The sequence below is a fragment of the Oratosquilla oratoria genome, chromosome 44, assembly GCF_046742065.1.
Source record: "Oratosquilla oratoria isolate Oo_2021 chromosome 44, ASM4674206v1, whole genome shotgun sequence".
Lineage (NCBI taxonomy): Eukaryota > Metazoa > Arthropoda > Malacostraca > Stomatopoda > Squillidae > Oratosquilla > Oratosquilla oratoria.
The window spans coordinates 19,007,208-19,024,707 of NC_134820.1; the positions used below are offsets into that span (position 1 = coordinate 19,007,208).

The 17,500-nt window shown below is 48.1% G+C and overlaps 1 protein-coding gene and 1 pseudogene across 1 annotated transcript in view; both read left to right on the forward strand.

Annotated features, from left to right (window-relative positions):
- Positions 1-17,500, forward strand: part of LOC143022243 (colorectal mutant cancer protein) — an 829,486-nt gene that overhangs the window by 182,451 nt on the left and 629,535 nt on the right. The window lies entirely within an intron of this gene.
- On the forward strand, positions 703-4,444 carry LOC143022183 (uncharacterized; annotated as a pseudogene).

A 17,500-nucleotide genomic window follows, 5' to 3' on the forward strand; every position in this document is an offset into this window, starting at 1 on the left:
TGGTGATGTCCTTTGTTGATTTTCTTATGTCTAAGGACGAGGGGGATTCTTATGCAGCCAAGGAGACAGACCACGCCTTGAAAGGGATCAAGACCCCGTGGAGTCCGATTTTTCTCCCTTCATTAGACGAAACCCCTCGTCTTTAGCTTGGACAAAGGCCATGTAAGGGTTAAAGGAGGTAGGGAGGGAGGAAGGGATGAAGTGAAGGAGGGAAGGGGGTGTGAATGGGGTGAGATTAGTGATTTGTGGGCAAAGAGAAGCGTATCTAGTTGCTAAAGCTCTGGTTACACTCCAACCTTGGACGAAATCCAACCGAATCGTTGGAATCCAATCAATCCATAAACTAATGTAACCGCAGTTTAAAGGTGACGAGGAAGAGGGTTAGGATGGCAAGGAAGAGGAGGAGGACGAGGTGAGGGAGGGCGAGGAGGGGGAAGAAGAGGATGAGGGATGAGGAGGGGAGGGAGGAAGACATGGGTAAGAGGTGGAGGGGGAAGGTAATGGAGGAGAGAGAGGGGAAGCAGGAGAGAAGGAAGACTGAGAAGGAAGAGGAAGAGGAGGTGGCAGTAAAGGGACAAAACGAAAATGATGAGGTGGATGACGAGAAAGTGGATGATGAGGAGGTGGATGACAAATAGGTGGATGACAAAGGGGTGGATGACGAAGAGGTGGATGACGAGAAAGTGGATGATGAGGAGGTGGATGACAGAGGTGGATGACGAAGGGGTGGATGACGAAGAGGTGGATGACGAAGAGGTGGATGACGAAGAGGTGGATGACGAAGAGGTGGATGACGAAGAGGTGGATGACGAGGAGGTGGATGACGAAGAGGTGGATGACGAGGAGGTGGATGACGAAGTGGATGATAATGAGGTTGATGACGAGATGTGGATGACGAATAGGTGGATGATGAAGAGGTGCATTGTAGAGGAGGAAAGGGGAAAAGATAACTTAAGGGTGCGTTGTATGTGTATAACAATAGTCATTAAATGGGAGGAAGGGAGGGAGGAGAGGAGGGAGGGAGGAGAGGAGGGAGGAGGGAGAGGGGAAGGAGGGAAGGAGGGAGGTAGGAAAGGAAGTAAGGAGGGAGGGAGGAAGTGAGGGAAGGAGAGAGGGAGGGAGGAAGCGAAGGAGGGAGGGAGGGAAGGAGAAAGGGAATGAAGGACAGAGAGGGAAGAAGGAAGGAAATGGGGGAGAAAGGGAAGGAGGGAGGGAGGGAGGGAAGGGGAGGGAGAAAGGAGGGAGGGAGGGAAGAAAAGACGGAGAAATGGAGGGAAGGAGGGGAGGAAAGGAGGGAGAGAGGGAGGGAAAGGGGAGGGGTAGTTTGGGGTACAGAACAAAGTAGATACAGAACAAAGTAGGTGTAGAAGAAGGGGAGGGACGGGGGGGGGACGGGGTGAAGGGGGAAGGGGGAGGGGGGGAGGAAGGGGGGAGGGGGGAGGAAGGGGGAAGGGGGGGAAGGAAGGGGGGAGGGTGTGTGTAGGGATGAGTTAAAAGGAGTGTGGGAACTTGAAAGCGGAGGATGGTATCCCTGTGTATCTTCGCGCCTGGACTCTGGTTTGAAGTGGGGAGCAAGACAAAGGCAAGGAGAGATCGAGAGATGGGGGGAGGGGGGATGGGAGGGGGGAAGGGAGAGGGAGGGGGAAGGGGGAGGGGGCAGGGGGAGGGGAGAGGGGAGGGGGAAGGGGGAGAGGGGAAGGGGGGAGGGAGGGGGGAGGGGGAGAGGGGGGGGGGGGAGGGGGAAGGGGGAAGGAGGAGAGTGGAAGGGGGAGGGGAAGGGAGAAGGAAGGGGAAGAGGGGAGGAAGAGGGGGAAGGAGGGGGAAGTGGGAGGGCAGGGGAGAGGGGAAGAGGGGGAGGGAAGGGGGAGAGGGAAGGGGGAGAGGGAAGGGGGAAGGGGGAGAGGGAAGGGGGAAGGGGGAGAGGGGGAGAGGGGAGGGGAGAAGGGAGGGGGATGGGGGAGGGGAAAGGGGGAGAGGGGAGGGGGCAGGAGCGGAAGGGAGGGGAAGCCAGAGAGTGAGAAGAAGAAAGGAAGAAAGAGAAAGAGAGAATAATAGTAAGGGTGGGAGTAATTGGGAGATGAAGAGAGGAAAAGAGAGAGAGTAAAGAAACGAGAGAGTGTGGGGGAGAGAGTACGGAAGGAGAGCGAGGGAGAAAGAGAGTAAAGGAGAGAGGTATATTGAGAGAAAAAGAGAGAGCGAAAGTAAGAGAAAGAGAGTAAGAGAGGGCAAGAGAGAGTAAGAGAGGGCAAGAGAGAGTAAGAGAAAGAGAGTAAGAGAAAGAGAGTAAGAGAAAGAGAGTAAGAGAAAGAGAGTAAGAGAAAGAGAGTAAGAGAAAGAGAGTAAGAGAAAGAGAGTAAGAGAAAGAGAGTAGGAGAAAGAGTAAGAGAAAGAGAGTAAGAGAAAGAGAGTAAGAGAAAGAGTAAGAGAAAGAGAGAGTAAGAGAAAGAGAGAGTAAGAGAAAGAGAGAGTAAGAGAAAGAGAGAGTAAGAGAAAGAGAGGAAGAGAGAGTAAGAGAAAGAGAGTAAGAGAAAGAGAGTAAGAGAAAGAGAGTAAGAGAAAGAGAGTAAGAGAAAGAGAGAGTAAGAGAAAGAGAGAGTAAGAGAAAGAGAGAGTAAGAGAAAGAGAGAGTAAGAGAAAGAGAGTAAGAGAAAGAGAGAGTAAGAGAAAGAGAGAGTAAGAGAAAGAGAGTAAGAGAAAGAGAGAGTAAGAGAAAGAGAGAGTAAGAGAAAGAGAGAGTAGGAGTAAGAACGAGTAGGAGAAAGAGTAAGAGAGAAAGAGTAAAAGAGAGTAAGAGAAAGAAAAAGAAAGTAAGAGAGAGTAAGAGAGATTAAGGGAACGGGAGAGGGGAAAATGAAAGGGAGAGGATGAGAGAGCGAGAGCGAGAAAGAGAGGGCAATTTAAAAAAATCCTAATTCGATGATGAGAAAATATAAAGTGGCGGAGGAAAATCACCTCCAAAACTTTCTAAAAAAATAAAATAAAATAAAACAAATAAAATAAAACAAAATAAGATAAGATAGAATTAAATACAAATAAAATGGAATAGAATAGGATAAAATGAAATAAAATGATAATAAAATAAATTGAAATAGAATGGAAAAAAATATATAAAATAGAATAAAATAAAAAAATATAATGTAATATAATATAATATAAAATAGAATAGATAAAATAAAATAAAATAGAATATAAGAAAAAAAATGGAAAATAGAATAAAATGAAATAAAATAAAACAAAATAGAATGAAATAGAATAAAATAGAATAAAATAGAATAAAATAAAGACAAGCGTTTCCGTCAAGAAGAAATGTTGGTAACTAAAAAGAAGTGACTGGCTCACACCGGGAGACCCTTAACTGCGACCATGGCGTCACTTTTGCCCTACGTACAAGGACTTCCAAAATAATTAAAAGAAGCCACCAATAGTTTTTGGGTTCAGGATGAGTGTACTGAGACTGAAACCAACTTGCTACTCGACACACGAAAGGAGCACTATATATGATGTTTAATGGTTTGTGCCGTAAACATAAGAACACAACATAAGAATGAAAGAGACTGCAAGAGACCATAGAACCTACACTAGGGAGTGCCATGTACATTACCACTTGTCATACCCATCCATGAAATTGTCTAGCCTTTTCTTAAAACAATCGATAGTTTCAGCGCTTAATACATGTTTACTAAGTCTATTCCATTCATTGACTAGTCAATTAGTGAACTAGTTCTTGCCTATTTTCTTCTTAAATCTAGATTTATCCAATTTAGATTCATTTTTGTGAGTTCCGCCTTGTTGTCTTAATATGATGACCTTGTTTGCGTCACCTTTGTGATGAATGGAATCATCTGGAGCTAACTAGAATGAAGTATGTAAAATGCTTCTTCAGATCGAAAGAAGGTGATTTTCCTTGTTCTATGGTCGCCAGGCGTTTTTGTTAATTTGAGAGACGGGGTTGGCTGAATAAGGTCAACCAAGGTCAGGTAGAAGGAAATCCATAAGCTGTACTACCAAGACCAACAACAGCAACATCAGCAACAGCAGCAACAGCAACAACAGCAGCAACAACAACAGCAGCAGCAGCAGCAGCAACAACAGCAACAATAGTAACAGCAGCAACACCAGCAACAACAACAGCAACGACAGCAACACCGGCAACACCAGCAACACCAGCAACACTATCAACACCAGCAACAGCAACAGCAGCAACAGCAACAGCAACAGCAGCAACAACAACAACAGCAGCAGCAACAGCAATAGCAGCAACAGCAATAACAGCAGCAACAACAGCAACAGCAGCAGCAACAGCAGCAACAGCAGCAGCAAACAGCAGTAACAACAGCAACAACAGCAATAGCAGCAACTCCAACAACATCAACAACATCAGCAACAGCAACAACAGCAACAACAGCAGCAGCAGCAACAGCAGCAACAACAGCAGCAACAGTAACAACAGCAACAACAACAGCAGCAGCAACAACAGCAACAGCAGCAACACAAGCAACAACAGCAACAACAGCAACAGCAGCAACAGCAGCAACAACAGCAACAGCAGCAACACTAACAACAACAACTATGTAAATGACAACCCCAAACCCCAAATGCCAGACGCGAAACCCGAAATCCCAAATGTCAAACACCAAACGTTAAACCCCAAACGCTAAACCCCAAACGCCAAACCCTAGACGCTAAACCCTAATCCCCAAACGCCAAACCCCAAACCCCAAATACCAAACGCCAAACCCTAAATGCCAAACGCCAAACCCTAAATACTAAACGCCAAACCTCAAATTACAAACGCTTAACCCCAAATGATAAACGCTTAACCCCAAACCCCAGACCCCAAATTCTAAACGCCAAACCCCAACCCCCAAACCCCAAACACCAAACACCAAACATCAAACACCAAACTCTGAATGCCAAATGTTAAACCCCAAACGCCAAATGTCAAACCCCCAACCCCATACGCCAAATCCCAAACCCCAAACCCCAAGCACTAAACGCCAAACCCCCAGCATAAAACGCCAAACCCCAAACGACAAACTACAAGCACCAAACACCAAACGCCAAACCCCGAATTCCAAACGCCAGAGCCCAAGCACCAAACAATTTGAAGCTGATGAATATGCGCTGAATGGCCCTATGGGTCCGGCGCTTGGCTGAAGGCCATAAATCTTATAAATCAATCAGTCAACCCAAACATCAAACGCCAAACCCCAAACGCCAAACCCCAAACGCAAAACCCCAAATGCCAAACCCAAAACACCAGACGCCAAACCCCAAATCCCAAACCCTAAACAACCCGAAGATCAGAACCGCTATGAAGAGGAACAAGATCCATCAAATTACTGACTCAACCTTGTGTTTATGAACAGGACTTGTCTGTCCGATCTAAGTGTCTCCTGTCGTAGCCCTCCTCTAATGATGTCAGCATGAGGGGGAGCATAAGGTGTGATGCAGGTGGTGGATGGGAGGGGGAGGGGGAAAGGGGAGAGGGGGAGGGGGGAGTGGTGAACCACCGACACCGAACGCAGGCAACAGGAAGGTAGCGTGAGTCAGCGACTCTTGAGGGACGCACGCGCGCCCGTACACACACACACACACACACACACACACACACACACACACACACACACACACACACACACACACACACACACACACACACACACACACACACACACACACACACACACACACACACACACACACACACACACACACACACACACACACACACACACACACACACACACACACACACACACACACACACACACACACACACACACATACTCAAAAGTTCGCTTGCACATCCAATATGTATACGTCCTAGCGAAATCAGTTTTAAGTAGTCATATCTTATCCCCTTACTATTTTTTCTGATGGTAATTATATATATATATATATATATATACTCTGATGATGTCTATGTACAAGCTCTCAAGTACTACCATGGCTAATCATCTGTAAATAGTATCAGCATGTTTTAAACAGGCTGGCGGTGGATGACGTAGAGGAGGAGGACAAAAAAGAGGAACAAGAAGAGAAATAGGAAGAGGAGGATGAGGATGAGGACTGAGAGGCAGAAAGGAAAAGGAAGAAGAAGAAGAAGAAGCGTGAAATGACCTTTTTTCGAGACTCTTGTGATTTGTTTCTCTGAAATCCTCTTGGGACAAAATCGATCGAGTCCTCGAGCGACCTGACTCAAACCCAATGGCATTGTTTGACCTCCTCCTCTCTCCTCCTTCTTTTCCTCTTCCTCCTCCTTCTCTTCCTCCTCCTCCTTCTCTTCCTCCTCCTCCTCCTTCTCCTCCTCCTCCTCCTTCTCTTCCTCTTCCTCCTCCTTCTCTTCCTCCTCCTTCTCTTCCTCCTCCTTCTCCTTCTCCTCCTTCTCTTCTCCTCCTCCTCCTCCTTCTCTTCCTCCTCCTTCTCCTTCTCTTCCTCCTCCTCCTTCACTTCTCTTCCTTATCTTCCTCCTCCTCCTTCTCTTCCTCCTCCTTCTATTCCTCCTCCTCCTCCTCCTACTGTACCTCCTATTCCTCCTCCTCTTCCTATTCCTCCTTCTATTCCTCCTCTTCCTCCACCTCCTCTTTCTCCTCCTTCTCCAATTTTTCTTCCTTCTCCTCCTACTCCAATTATTCTTCCTTCTCCTACTCCTCCTACTCTTCCTACTCCTCACCCTCCTCCTCCTACTCCTCCTTCTCCACCTCCTTCTCCACCTCCTTCTCCACCTCCTACTCCCCCTGTTTTCTTTCCTCCCCCTTCCCCTCCTCTTCCCCCTCCTCCTTCTTCTTCTCCTCTTCCTCCTCCAAAACAAAGCCCCTGAGGTTGCTGGGGCTTCGTCTAGCCTGGGTATACGTTTACCTGAATAAAGTAAAGGTATCAATCAAAACAAGAATAAAAATGATAACCTATCTATGAATAAAATCACGATAGTAATATACTTTTGTATGCTTTGAAGGCTGGGTAAGTCAGTCAATATGAGTATGTTTATTACCTGTTTGTTCGTTTGGGGATGACAATAACGATGTTCGTATTATAAAAAGAAATCATTTCACGGAAGAAGAAAAGAGAAGATTCTCTGAGACCGCAAGGCCGCATTTAGCTTCTCTCTTCTCTTCCTCGAGTTCTGGAGGTCGCCTTTACTTAGTTTACAGAAAAAGAAAGTCGAGCTAGCTGCTGCAAACACGTGTGTGTGTGTGTGTGTGTGTGTGTGTGTGTGTGTGTGTGTGTGTGTGTGTGTGTGTGTGTGTGTGTGTGTGTGTGTGTGTGTATGTATGTGTACGTGTGTGTGTGTGTGTCGAGGTTGAGGTAGGAAGTGTCTCCAGGGGTGGGGATGGAGGGGGGGGTAACGAGGAGGGGAGGGAAGGGGAGGGGAATGAGAGAGAGAGAGAGAGAGAGAGAGAGAGAGAGAGAGAGAGAGAGAGAGAGAGAGAGAGAGAGAGAGAGAGAGAGAGAGAGAGAGAGAGAGAGAGAGAGAGAGAGAGAGATTGAAGGAGATTGAAGGAGAGGAGGAGGGAGTGAGAGAGTGGGGGAGGAAGGAGGATGGACCGAGGTGGGGAGGAGGGGAGGAAGGAGGGGGGAGAGAGGTGGGGGAGGAGGGAGGAGGGAGGGAGGGAGGTGGGGAGGGAGGGAGGAGGAAGGGAGGGAGGGAGAGGGTCTTTCAAGATGACATTCTTTAATCTGTAGAGTGTATGAGGTTGCTACTAGGTAAAGGGTTCTCTGAGCCCGGCTTGTTCAATACGGTAACGCGAGACATTATCGATCATCCATGCCTACGGTCGTACGATTTTATTCAGTTGAGGAAGAGACCCAGGGCGTGATTGGGGTCTCTATTGTCCGAGGCATGGCTTCAATCTGTAGTTCCCTCCAGAGCTGAATAAAGTCTTCTGTCTCGTGGCCGGAACGCGATGGGAAAGGAAAGAGGCGTCACCGTATTGAAGCGGAGAGGGGGAGGACGTGGATGAGGACGGCCTGAAGAGGCATAGCAGAGGGAGAGAATGAAGACACAGAGGATATGTGATGAAATGGGGCCGGTGGTGGTGGTTGTAACGGTGGCGGGTGTGACGGTTGTGGCGGATGTGACGGTTATGACGGTTGTGACGGATGTGACGGTTTTGACGGTTGTAGAAATTTTGACGGTTGTGACGGTTATGGAGGTTGTGACGGTTATGGAGGTTGTGACGGTTATGGCGGTTGTGACGGTTATGGAGGTTGTGACGGTTATGGAGGTTGTGACGGTTATGGTGGTTGTGACGGTTATGGTGGTTGTGACGGTTATGGCTGTTGTGACGGTTATGGCGGTTGTGACGGTTATGGCGGTTGTAGAGGTTGTGACGGTTGTGACGGTTGCAACGGTTGTGACGGTTGTGGCAGTTGTGACGGTTGTGACAGTTGTGACGGTTGTGGCAGTTGTGACGGTTGTGGCAGTTCTGAAGGTTGTTGTAGTATTGATGGTATTGATGGTGCTAATGGTGGTAATTATGAAGATCATAACAACGATAATATAGCTGTTGGTGATGAATATGGTGATAGATGGTAAGGAGTCTACGCCAGGAGGCGCTGAGTAGCTGCGGCTGAAGCCGTCACCTTTGGCCTATGAGCTTTAGAGATTGTTGGGCGGTCGGTAACAGTCACTGCTGGGAATACGAGAGAAGTGCGGGATTCGAACCCAAGACTTAGCGAATCCGGGACCAGTACGCTTACGATTACGCTACCAGAGCACACATTGATGATGTTAATTCTTAGGCTGAGCTGGGAGAGTTCATCAAATGAAGAGAATATATGTGGAAAGCCTAAACAGTGAAAGGTGTACTCGAAGCCAAAAGAAACCTTCTCGATTGGCAGTGAGTTCCCGTTAGATGATTACAAATGATTACAAAGGCGGAGCATGCCGACAGGAGACCTTTTGGTCCATAACTAGGTCGGATGAAAAAAAAAGAATAATAGTTATAAAAAATGATAAATAGATAAATCAATAAATAGAAATTTGATAATATTAATAATAATAAATAAGATGAATAAATGCATAGGTATAGTTAAATAATAAACAAACATGTATATAATAAATGATGATAAATTGACATATAACTAATAATAAATGTGAATCAAGCAAATAATAATAATAAATAGAATAATGATAACAAAACAAATCAACAAATAATATAAAATAGATGAATAGATGTGTCTGGCGACAACCATAATGTACAATTGATGAAATCAGATTCTTTGTCGATTGCGAGAAGTCCGGATGTTGTGAATACAAGACTGACAGCTACGTGTGGATATTACAGAAGCGATATTGCTTCTGTTGTTATTGCTATTACTGCTGCTGATATTGCTCTTATTGCTGCTGGAACCGGTATTGCTGACTACTAATCTCCCCATTGCTTCCGATGTCTCCCCACTGATTCTATTGCTTTTGCAACTCGCTCTGTTGTTATCATTGCTATTGTTGTTTTTGTTGAGTGTATTGCTGTTGATGATATTGCTACTATTGCTGAGAAAAGGAAATTCTAAGTGAAATTTTAATCATGTCAACCACGTTGCTCTATTGTAAGATGTCATTTTCAGTCATGTATGTCATAGTGTGCTGACGCTGTCAGCTTCTTCATATTCTGGGATCACGCACGGTGTCAGCCGTCAGACTCTTCTATATAAGCGGTGTCAGGTATGTCAGACTATTACATAAATGGTGTCAGTCACGTCAGCTGATGTAATCTTTCTTTAGTCTGACCCTGAAAATGATGTTACTTGATCCTCACCTACGCAGGTTCTGTCAGCACTGTCAGCCCATCTGTAACAAATGTCAGCATTATAACTTCCTTTTGGTTCTGTCAGCGTTATCAGCCCATCTGTAACAAGTGTCAGCATTATAACTTCCTTTTGTTTCTGTCAGCATTATCAGCCCATCTGTAACAAGTGTCAGCATTATAACTTCCTTTTGGTTCTGTCAGCATTATCAGCCCATCTGTAAGAAGTGTCAGCATTATAACTTCCTCTTGGTTCTGTCAGCATTATCAGCCCATCTGTAACAAGTGTCAGCATTATAGCTTCCTTTTGGTTCTGTCAGCATTATCAGCTTATCTGTAACAAGTGTCAGCATTATCACTTCCTTTTGGTTCTGTCAGCATATTCAGCCCATCTGCAACAAGTGTCAGCATGATGATTTCCTTTTGGTTCTGTCAGCATTATCACCCCATTTGTAACAAGTGTCAGCATTATAACTTCCTTTTGTTTCTGTCAGCATTATCAGCCCATCTGTAACAAGTGTCAGCATTATAACTTTGTAGTGGTTACTACAATTGTCCTATTTGGAGGAAGCTAGGATATTTAAAGTCAATCCCATGACTGATCTGTTTATTGGAAATGGTGTTGATGGTATTTACAATATTTGTAGCGAAATTCTGGATTCTTGGTCTTTGGTATACAATTATTTAAAATCTATTTACAATACATAAATATGGTTCTTACAGTATGTAGAAGGATATGTTTTCCATTTATTTACAAAATATATTAAGTTATTATAATGAACATTGTTATTATATTAATTAAAATTAGTCGAATGTATGTTTAGTCGGACGCATGTTCTAAGGGGTGACTATTGTTTATCCCGTACTCTGCGATCACGGGTCCTGAAGGGGTAATTATACGTGTTGGCTACAGAACACTACAGAACTCTCCCCCTAGTGACGAGGCAGGAGGAACGATATCTGTTTTTTCTTTGTAGTGTGTTTGTGGTTTGTAGCCCGTGTGTCCGGAGGTGTCGGAAGAGCAACAGGATCTTGTTCGTTGTCCGAGAGGAGGTATGCTGGCTTGGCGCGGTCTATGGAGATGACGTCAGTGGTTCCACGGCGATCGATGGTCAAGTTCTTCCTTGTCCTCTTGACGACTCTATATGGGCCATCGTATGGTTGTTGAAGAGGCTTCTTTACTCCCTCCACGCGAACGAAAACATGTGAGCAGTCTTCGAGGTCCTGGCTCACAAACGTTCTTGTTGGTGAGGTACGCGGTGGCACTGGCTGGAGTTTCTGCATTGTATCTGTAAGATTAGTAGCATAATCTTGAACGCTGCAGGGTTGTGTTATAGGAGCAGATGCAAGAAACTCACCGGGCAGACGGAGTGGAGTGCCATAAAGAAGTTCTGCAGAGGAGTGGCCAAGGTCTTCCTTGAGGGACGTGCGTATACCGAGGAGGACCATTGGAAGCACCGTAGACCAGTTGGTGCGGTCGCGTGCTGTTGCTGCAAGTGAAGCCTTGAGTTGTCGGTGGAAGCGTTCGACGAGTCCGTTGGATTGGGGATGGTAGCTTGCTGTTCTGAAACGCCGGATACCTAGCAAAGACATAACCTTGTTCCATAGATTGGATTCAAATTGGCTACCACGGTCGGATGTGAGGCTGAGTGGTGTACCGAATCTTGAAATCCAGGTGGTTATAAAAGCTTTGGCTACTGTATCTGTGCTTATGTCAGTAAGCGGGATTGCTTCGGGCCAGCGTGTAAAACGGTCTACACAAGTAAGAATATACCTGAAGCTGTCTGAGAAGGGAAGCGGTCCGACGATGTCGATGTGGACGTGCTCGAGTCGAGTGGAGACTGGGCGAAAGGTACCTGGAGGGGAGATGGTGTGGCGTGTGACCTTGGAAGCTTGGCATTTGACGCAGGTGCGGGTCCAGTGTCGAACGTCTTTGGCAATTCCACTCCAGATGAAGCGTGATGACATCATGTGCTGCGAAGCTCGAATACCTGGGTGGGAGAGGTCATGTAAATGGCGGAACAAGGGATACCTGTGGTTCTCGGGCAAGTAGGGACGGATGGTGTCCGTGGATACATCGGCGTAGAGCTCAGTGTTGGTTCCAGGGAGCTGTACCTTCTTCATCTGCAACGCGGGGTTTTCCATCAATCGCTGCAGCTCGGTATCACCAGCTTGGTCTGCAGCGATGGCGGCGTAGTCGATGAGAGAGGTAGAGACTGCAGATATGTTGCGCGAGAGTGCATCGGCAGGACAATTATCTGCACCTCGAACAAAACGAATATCTGTGGTGAATTGGGAGATGAAATCTATGTGTCGGAGTTGTCTAGGGGAGTATGTTGTCTTGTTATGAATGAATGTTGTTGTGATTGGTTTGTGGTCGGTGTATATGTGGAATTGTCGTCCTTCGACGAAATACCTGAACCTGTTGACAGCCTTGTAGATGGCTAGGAGTTCCTTGTCGAAGGCGCTGTATTTCTTCTCGGCATTGTTGAGCTTCTTTGAGAAGAAGGCGATGGGTTTCCAGGCATCGTTGATGTATTGCTGCAGAACTGCGCCGACACCTGTGTCTGAAGCATCTGTCGAGATGGAAGTGATGGCATCAGGAATAGGGAAACTAAGGGCGGTAGCATTCCCGAGTGCTTCTTTGGCTGCCATGAAAGCTGCATCAGTTTCGACGTCCCAGTTGAGTACGATGGAACGTCCCCTCTTGCACGGCTTGATCATGGAGTAGAGCGGTTGGAGCAGTTGAGCGCAGCCTGGAATGAAACGATTGTAAAAATTTAACATACCAAGGAATTGCTTGAGTTGGCGCTGTGTTGTAGGTTTCGGGAAACTCTGGATGGCGTCGCAGCGGGATGAGACAGGGGTGACGCCTGAAGGTGTGACGGTGTGTCCTAGAAAGTTGATGGATGACACACCGAAGTCAGATTTCTCGAGATTGATGTGGATGCCGTAGTCTTGTAGGCGGGTAAAGACTTGCTTCAGATGGTCTTGGTGCGTGGCTTCGTCAGGGCTGGCGATGAGCACATCGTCGATGTAGGTGAAGCAAAAAGGCAGGCCTCTCAGGACTTCGTCCATGAATCTCTGGAAAGTTTGGGCAGAGTTCTTGAGGCCGAAGGGCATTCGAACGTATTCGAACAAGCCAAAAGGTGTTGTGACAGCTGTTTTGGGGATGTCGGGCGGGTTGACCGGAATATGATGGAAGGCTTTTACAAGATCGATCCGGGAGTATACGCGAGTTCCTGCAAGGTGTGAGGAAAACTCCTGTATGTTGGGAACTGGGTACCTATCCATCACAGTTCGTGAGTTGAGGGCGCGGTAGTCACCGCATGGCCTGATGTCGCCGTTGCTTTTGGGGACGATGTGGAGAGCTGACGACCAGTTGCTTGAGCTTGGACGAATGATACCTTGACGCATGAGGGCTTCCAGTTCTGCCTTGGCTAGCTTGAGGCGTTCCGGAGCCAGACGACGGGCTTTGGCGTAGACTGGAGGTCCCGTAGTCTCTATGTGGTGCACTACGTGGTGTTTCACAGTCGTGGTCGTGGAGTAAGGTTGTGTCAAGGCAGGAAAGTTCCTGAGGAGAGAAGCAAACTTGTTATCAGCACTGATGGTTGAAAGTTGGCTACTTACTCCGGTTGTTGGCCTGGCGTAGGATGACATCGATGTAAGGGGGTCGTGGAGCTTGCGATTTTTAATATCGATCAGGAGATCGAAGTGGGTCAAAAAATCGGCGCCAAGGATGGGTTGGGAAACTGATGCAACGTAGAAGGTCCACTCAAAGGATCGGCGAAGGTTGAGTTCTAGCTGAAGTGTCTTCCTCTTGAAAACGGGTATCTTGGTGCCGTTGGCTGCGTAGAGGGAAGACATCGGCGGCAGTGATTGCTGGCTTGCTGTGGCAGGCAGGACACTGACTTCAGCTCCGGTATCGATGAGGTATGTGGTGTTGGAGAGTGGATCAAATACGAAGAAGAGTTTCGATGTATGTTGGCGAACGCTGTGCGCCGTTAGCGTTCGCCCATCGTGTTTAAAGGTGACGGTGAGAAGGTGCACGGCTGTGTACATTTCCTCGCATCTTGTCCAAAGCGACGATGGTAGTAGCAGACGCCTGATGTGTGCTTGGGTCTCCCTCTGGACGTAGACCTAGAGCGGTTGCGGTAGCATCTTGGTGACGGGGGTCGTTGTTGAAGATTGGCAACCTGCTCTTGGAGGGCGCTAACCTGGAGGGTGAGTTTGGAGATTAGCTCGGTTAACGTCATGCTTACGTGATTAGTATGCAGCGATGTTCGTGGGCAGCTGGGTTGGTCAGAGCAGTCCGAGTTGGCGGGGATGGGCAGGCTGGGTCAACGGGCTGGGCACGGCAGGGCGGCAGGCGGGGCTGGGCACGGCAGGGCGGCGGGCGGGGCGGGGCTGGGCACGGCAGGGCGGCGGGCGGGGCTGGGCACGGCAGGGCGGCGGGCGGGGCTGGGCACGGCAGGGCGGCGGGCGGGGCTGGGCTGGGCACGGCAGGGCGGCGGGCGGGGCTGGGCTGGGCACGGCAGGGCGGCGGGCGGGGCTGGGCACGGCAGGGCGGGGCAGGTCACGGCAGGGCGGCGGGCGGGGCTGGGCACGGCAGGGCGGCGGGCTGGGCTGGGCACGGCTGGGCGGCGGGCGGGGCTGGCGACGGTCACTCCAGGGTCACCAAATGTAGTGGTTACTACAATTGTCCTATTTGGAGGAAGCTAGGATATTTAAAGTCAATCCCATGACTGATCTGTTTATTGGAAATGGTGATGATGGTATTTACAATATTTGTAGCGAAATTCTGGATTCTTGGTCTTTGGTATACAATTATTTAAAATCTATTTACAATACATAAATATGCTTCTTACAGTATGTAGAAGGATATGTTTCCATTTATTTACAAAATAAATTAAGTTATTATAATGAACATTGTTATTATATTAATTAAAATTAGTCGAATGTATGTTTAGTCGGACGCATGTTCTAAGGGGTGACTATTGTTTATCCCGTACTCTGCGATCACGGGTCCTGAAGGGGTAATTATACGTGTTGGCTACAGAACACTACAACTTCCTTTTGTGTAGTCAACGTCAGCTCTGACGTTCTTTCGATGCTGGTATATTGTCATTTTGTTCTGTATCGTGGACATTGTCAGCACTAGACACGTCAGCTTGTAGTATACACAAAGTGTCAGCCGATCTTTATGCAGGTACTGTCAGCCACATTGTTCCCTCTGGTGGCGTCAGCTCGTCTTATGCATTTATTGTCAGCAACTCTGTTCCCCTTGACAGGCGTGTCAGCGGGCGTTCAATGTCAGCTACATCAGCCCCATCTGCCCACACATCTCGACATTGTGTTCAGGGTTCACCCTCCGTGTCTTGTTGCCTGCCTCGTCCTTTTTCGTCGCAAATTACCTTTTTTTCATCTTCGTAAATTCTCTTGTCCCAACTGTGTTTATTAGACCTCAGAATCCTGGTTGGTTTTAACATTTTCCACATTGTTAAGGGTCGGGCAGAGGGGAAGAGGGAGAGGAGGGGAGAGGGTAGGAGGGAGAGGGAGGGAAGATAGAGGAGGGATGGGAGAAAGGTTAGAGGTAGGGGAATAAGGAAAGGGTAGAGGAAGGGGGAGGGGAAAGGGGAGGAAGAGGAGGGGATAGGAGGGGGCAGGAGGGAGAGGGACAGAGGGCAGAGGAAAGAAAGGAAGATGGGGTATAGGTAAGGGGGATGGGGAGAAAGGAGAAGATGAGAGGGAGAGAGAGGAGAGGAGGGAAATGGAGAAGGGGTAAAAGTAGGGGGATGGGGAAGGAGGGGAGAGGGTAGTAGGGAGAGAGAGGGTAGAGGAGGGAGAGGGAGAAGGTGGTAGAGGTAAGGGGAATGGGGAGGGGGAGGAAGGGGAGAGGGGTAGGGAGTAGGAGATGAGAGGGAGAGAGAAGAGAGGAGGGAAAGGGAGAAGGGGTAGATGTAGGGGGATGGGGAAGGGGGAGAGGGTAATAGGGAGAGGGAGAGAGGGCAGAGGAAGGAGAGGGAGAAGGGAGGTAGAGGTAGAGGGAGGAAAAGCGGGAGGAAGGGGAGAGGGGGAGAGGGTAGTAAGGAGAGGGAGAGAGGGCAGAGGAAGGAGAGGGAGAGGAGGTAGAGGTAGGGGGAGGAAGGGGAGAGGGGGAGAGGGTAGAAGGGAGAGGGAGAGGGAGAGAGAGAAAGCAGAGGTAAGGGGGAGGGGGGAAGGAGCCTTTTTTATTATTAATTTTTATTTATATATATATTTTTTACTTTTCTAGAAAAAAATCCTGCATGCTCGTTCCTTCTTCTTTGTTTACCTGCAGCGCTGAGCTGTTTTTCGAATTCACGAAATAAAACTCAAAATTTCGTTCGTGCGGCGCGTGGAGCTCGACGCAAAAGTCTTCTGGCATCTGTAGGGTTAACGTCCAATAAGGATTTTAATATATCTCTTCCCCCTCCCAATCCCTCCATCCCACCCTCCCCTCCCCTTCCCTCCTCACCCCTCCATCCCCAACCTAATCCTACAATTAGCTTTCTTTTGTGCATGTAAGTCATGCCCACATGGCACTGAGCGAGTGAGTGAATGAGTGTGTGTGTGTGTGTGTGTGTGTGTGTGTGTGTGTGTGTGTGTGTGTGTGTGTGTGTGTGTGTGTGTGTGTGTGTGTGTGTGTGTGTGTGTGTGTGTGTGTGTGTGTGTGTGTGTGTGTGTGTGTGTGTGTGTGTGTGTGTGTGTGTGTGTGTGTGTGTGTGTGCGTGCCTGAGAGAGAGAGAGAGAGAGAGAGAGAGAGAGAGAGAGAGAGAGAGAGAGAGAGAGAGAGAGAGAGAGAGAGAGGAAAGACTGGAGGACAAGAATTGAAGAAAGAGTCTAGGGTGTGGAGGTGGAGGAAGAAGAGGAGGGAAGAAAAGTAGAAACAGAAGCATGAAGACGAGGAGGAGGAGGAGGAGGAGGAAGAGGAGGAGGAGGAGGAGAACGAGAGCGAGGACGAGGACGACAAGGAGGAAGATGTGAGGAAAGAGGAAGCAGAAGAGGACAGGAAAGAAAGAGTCGTTGAAGGGGGTGGAGAAGGAGGTGGAGGAGGAAGAACTGGAGAATAAGAAAGATGGAAGAGGAGGTAGAGGGGAGGAGAAGAAAAGAAGAAAGAGAAGGAGGGAGAAAAGGAGGATTAGGACAAGTAAGAGTAAAAGGAGAAACAAGGACAAGGATGAGGAAGAAGAAGAGGAGGAGGAGGAGGAGGAACAGGAGGAGGTAACGGAAGAAGTGGAGGAGAGTGAGTTAGAGGAGGAGGAAAAGGGCGAGGAGGAAGAGGAGAAGAATAGGAGGAGGAGGATGGGGAAGAGATGGAGGAAAAGAAAGACAGGGAAAGAGATGAAGGAGGAAGATAGAGAAAGTAGAAGGAAGAGATGGAGGAGGAGGAGGAAAAGAGGAAGATGATGAAGAGTAGGGGTAGAAGGAGGAGGAAGAAGAGGAGAGCTGAAGAAGGGGGAGTTAGCGGAGGAGTTAAAAGAGCTGGGGGAGTTGAAGAAGGAGTTAGAACCTTTGGAGGAAGAAGAGTTGGAGAAGGAAGATTTGTAGGAAGAGAAGTTGAAAGACGAGAAGGAAGAGTAGGAGGAAAAGGAGGAGGAGGAGGAGGAAGAGGAGGATGAGGAGGGAGAGGAGGAAGCGAAAGGTGAAAAGGAGGAGGAGGAGAAAGAGGAAGAGGAGGAGGAGGAAAAGGAGGCGGAGGAGGAGGAGGAGGGGGAAGAGGAGGAGGAGGA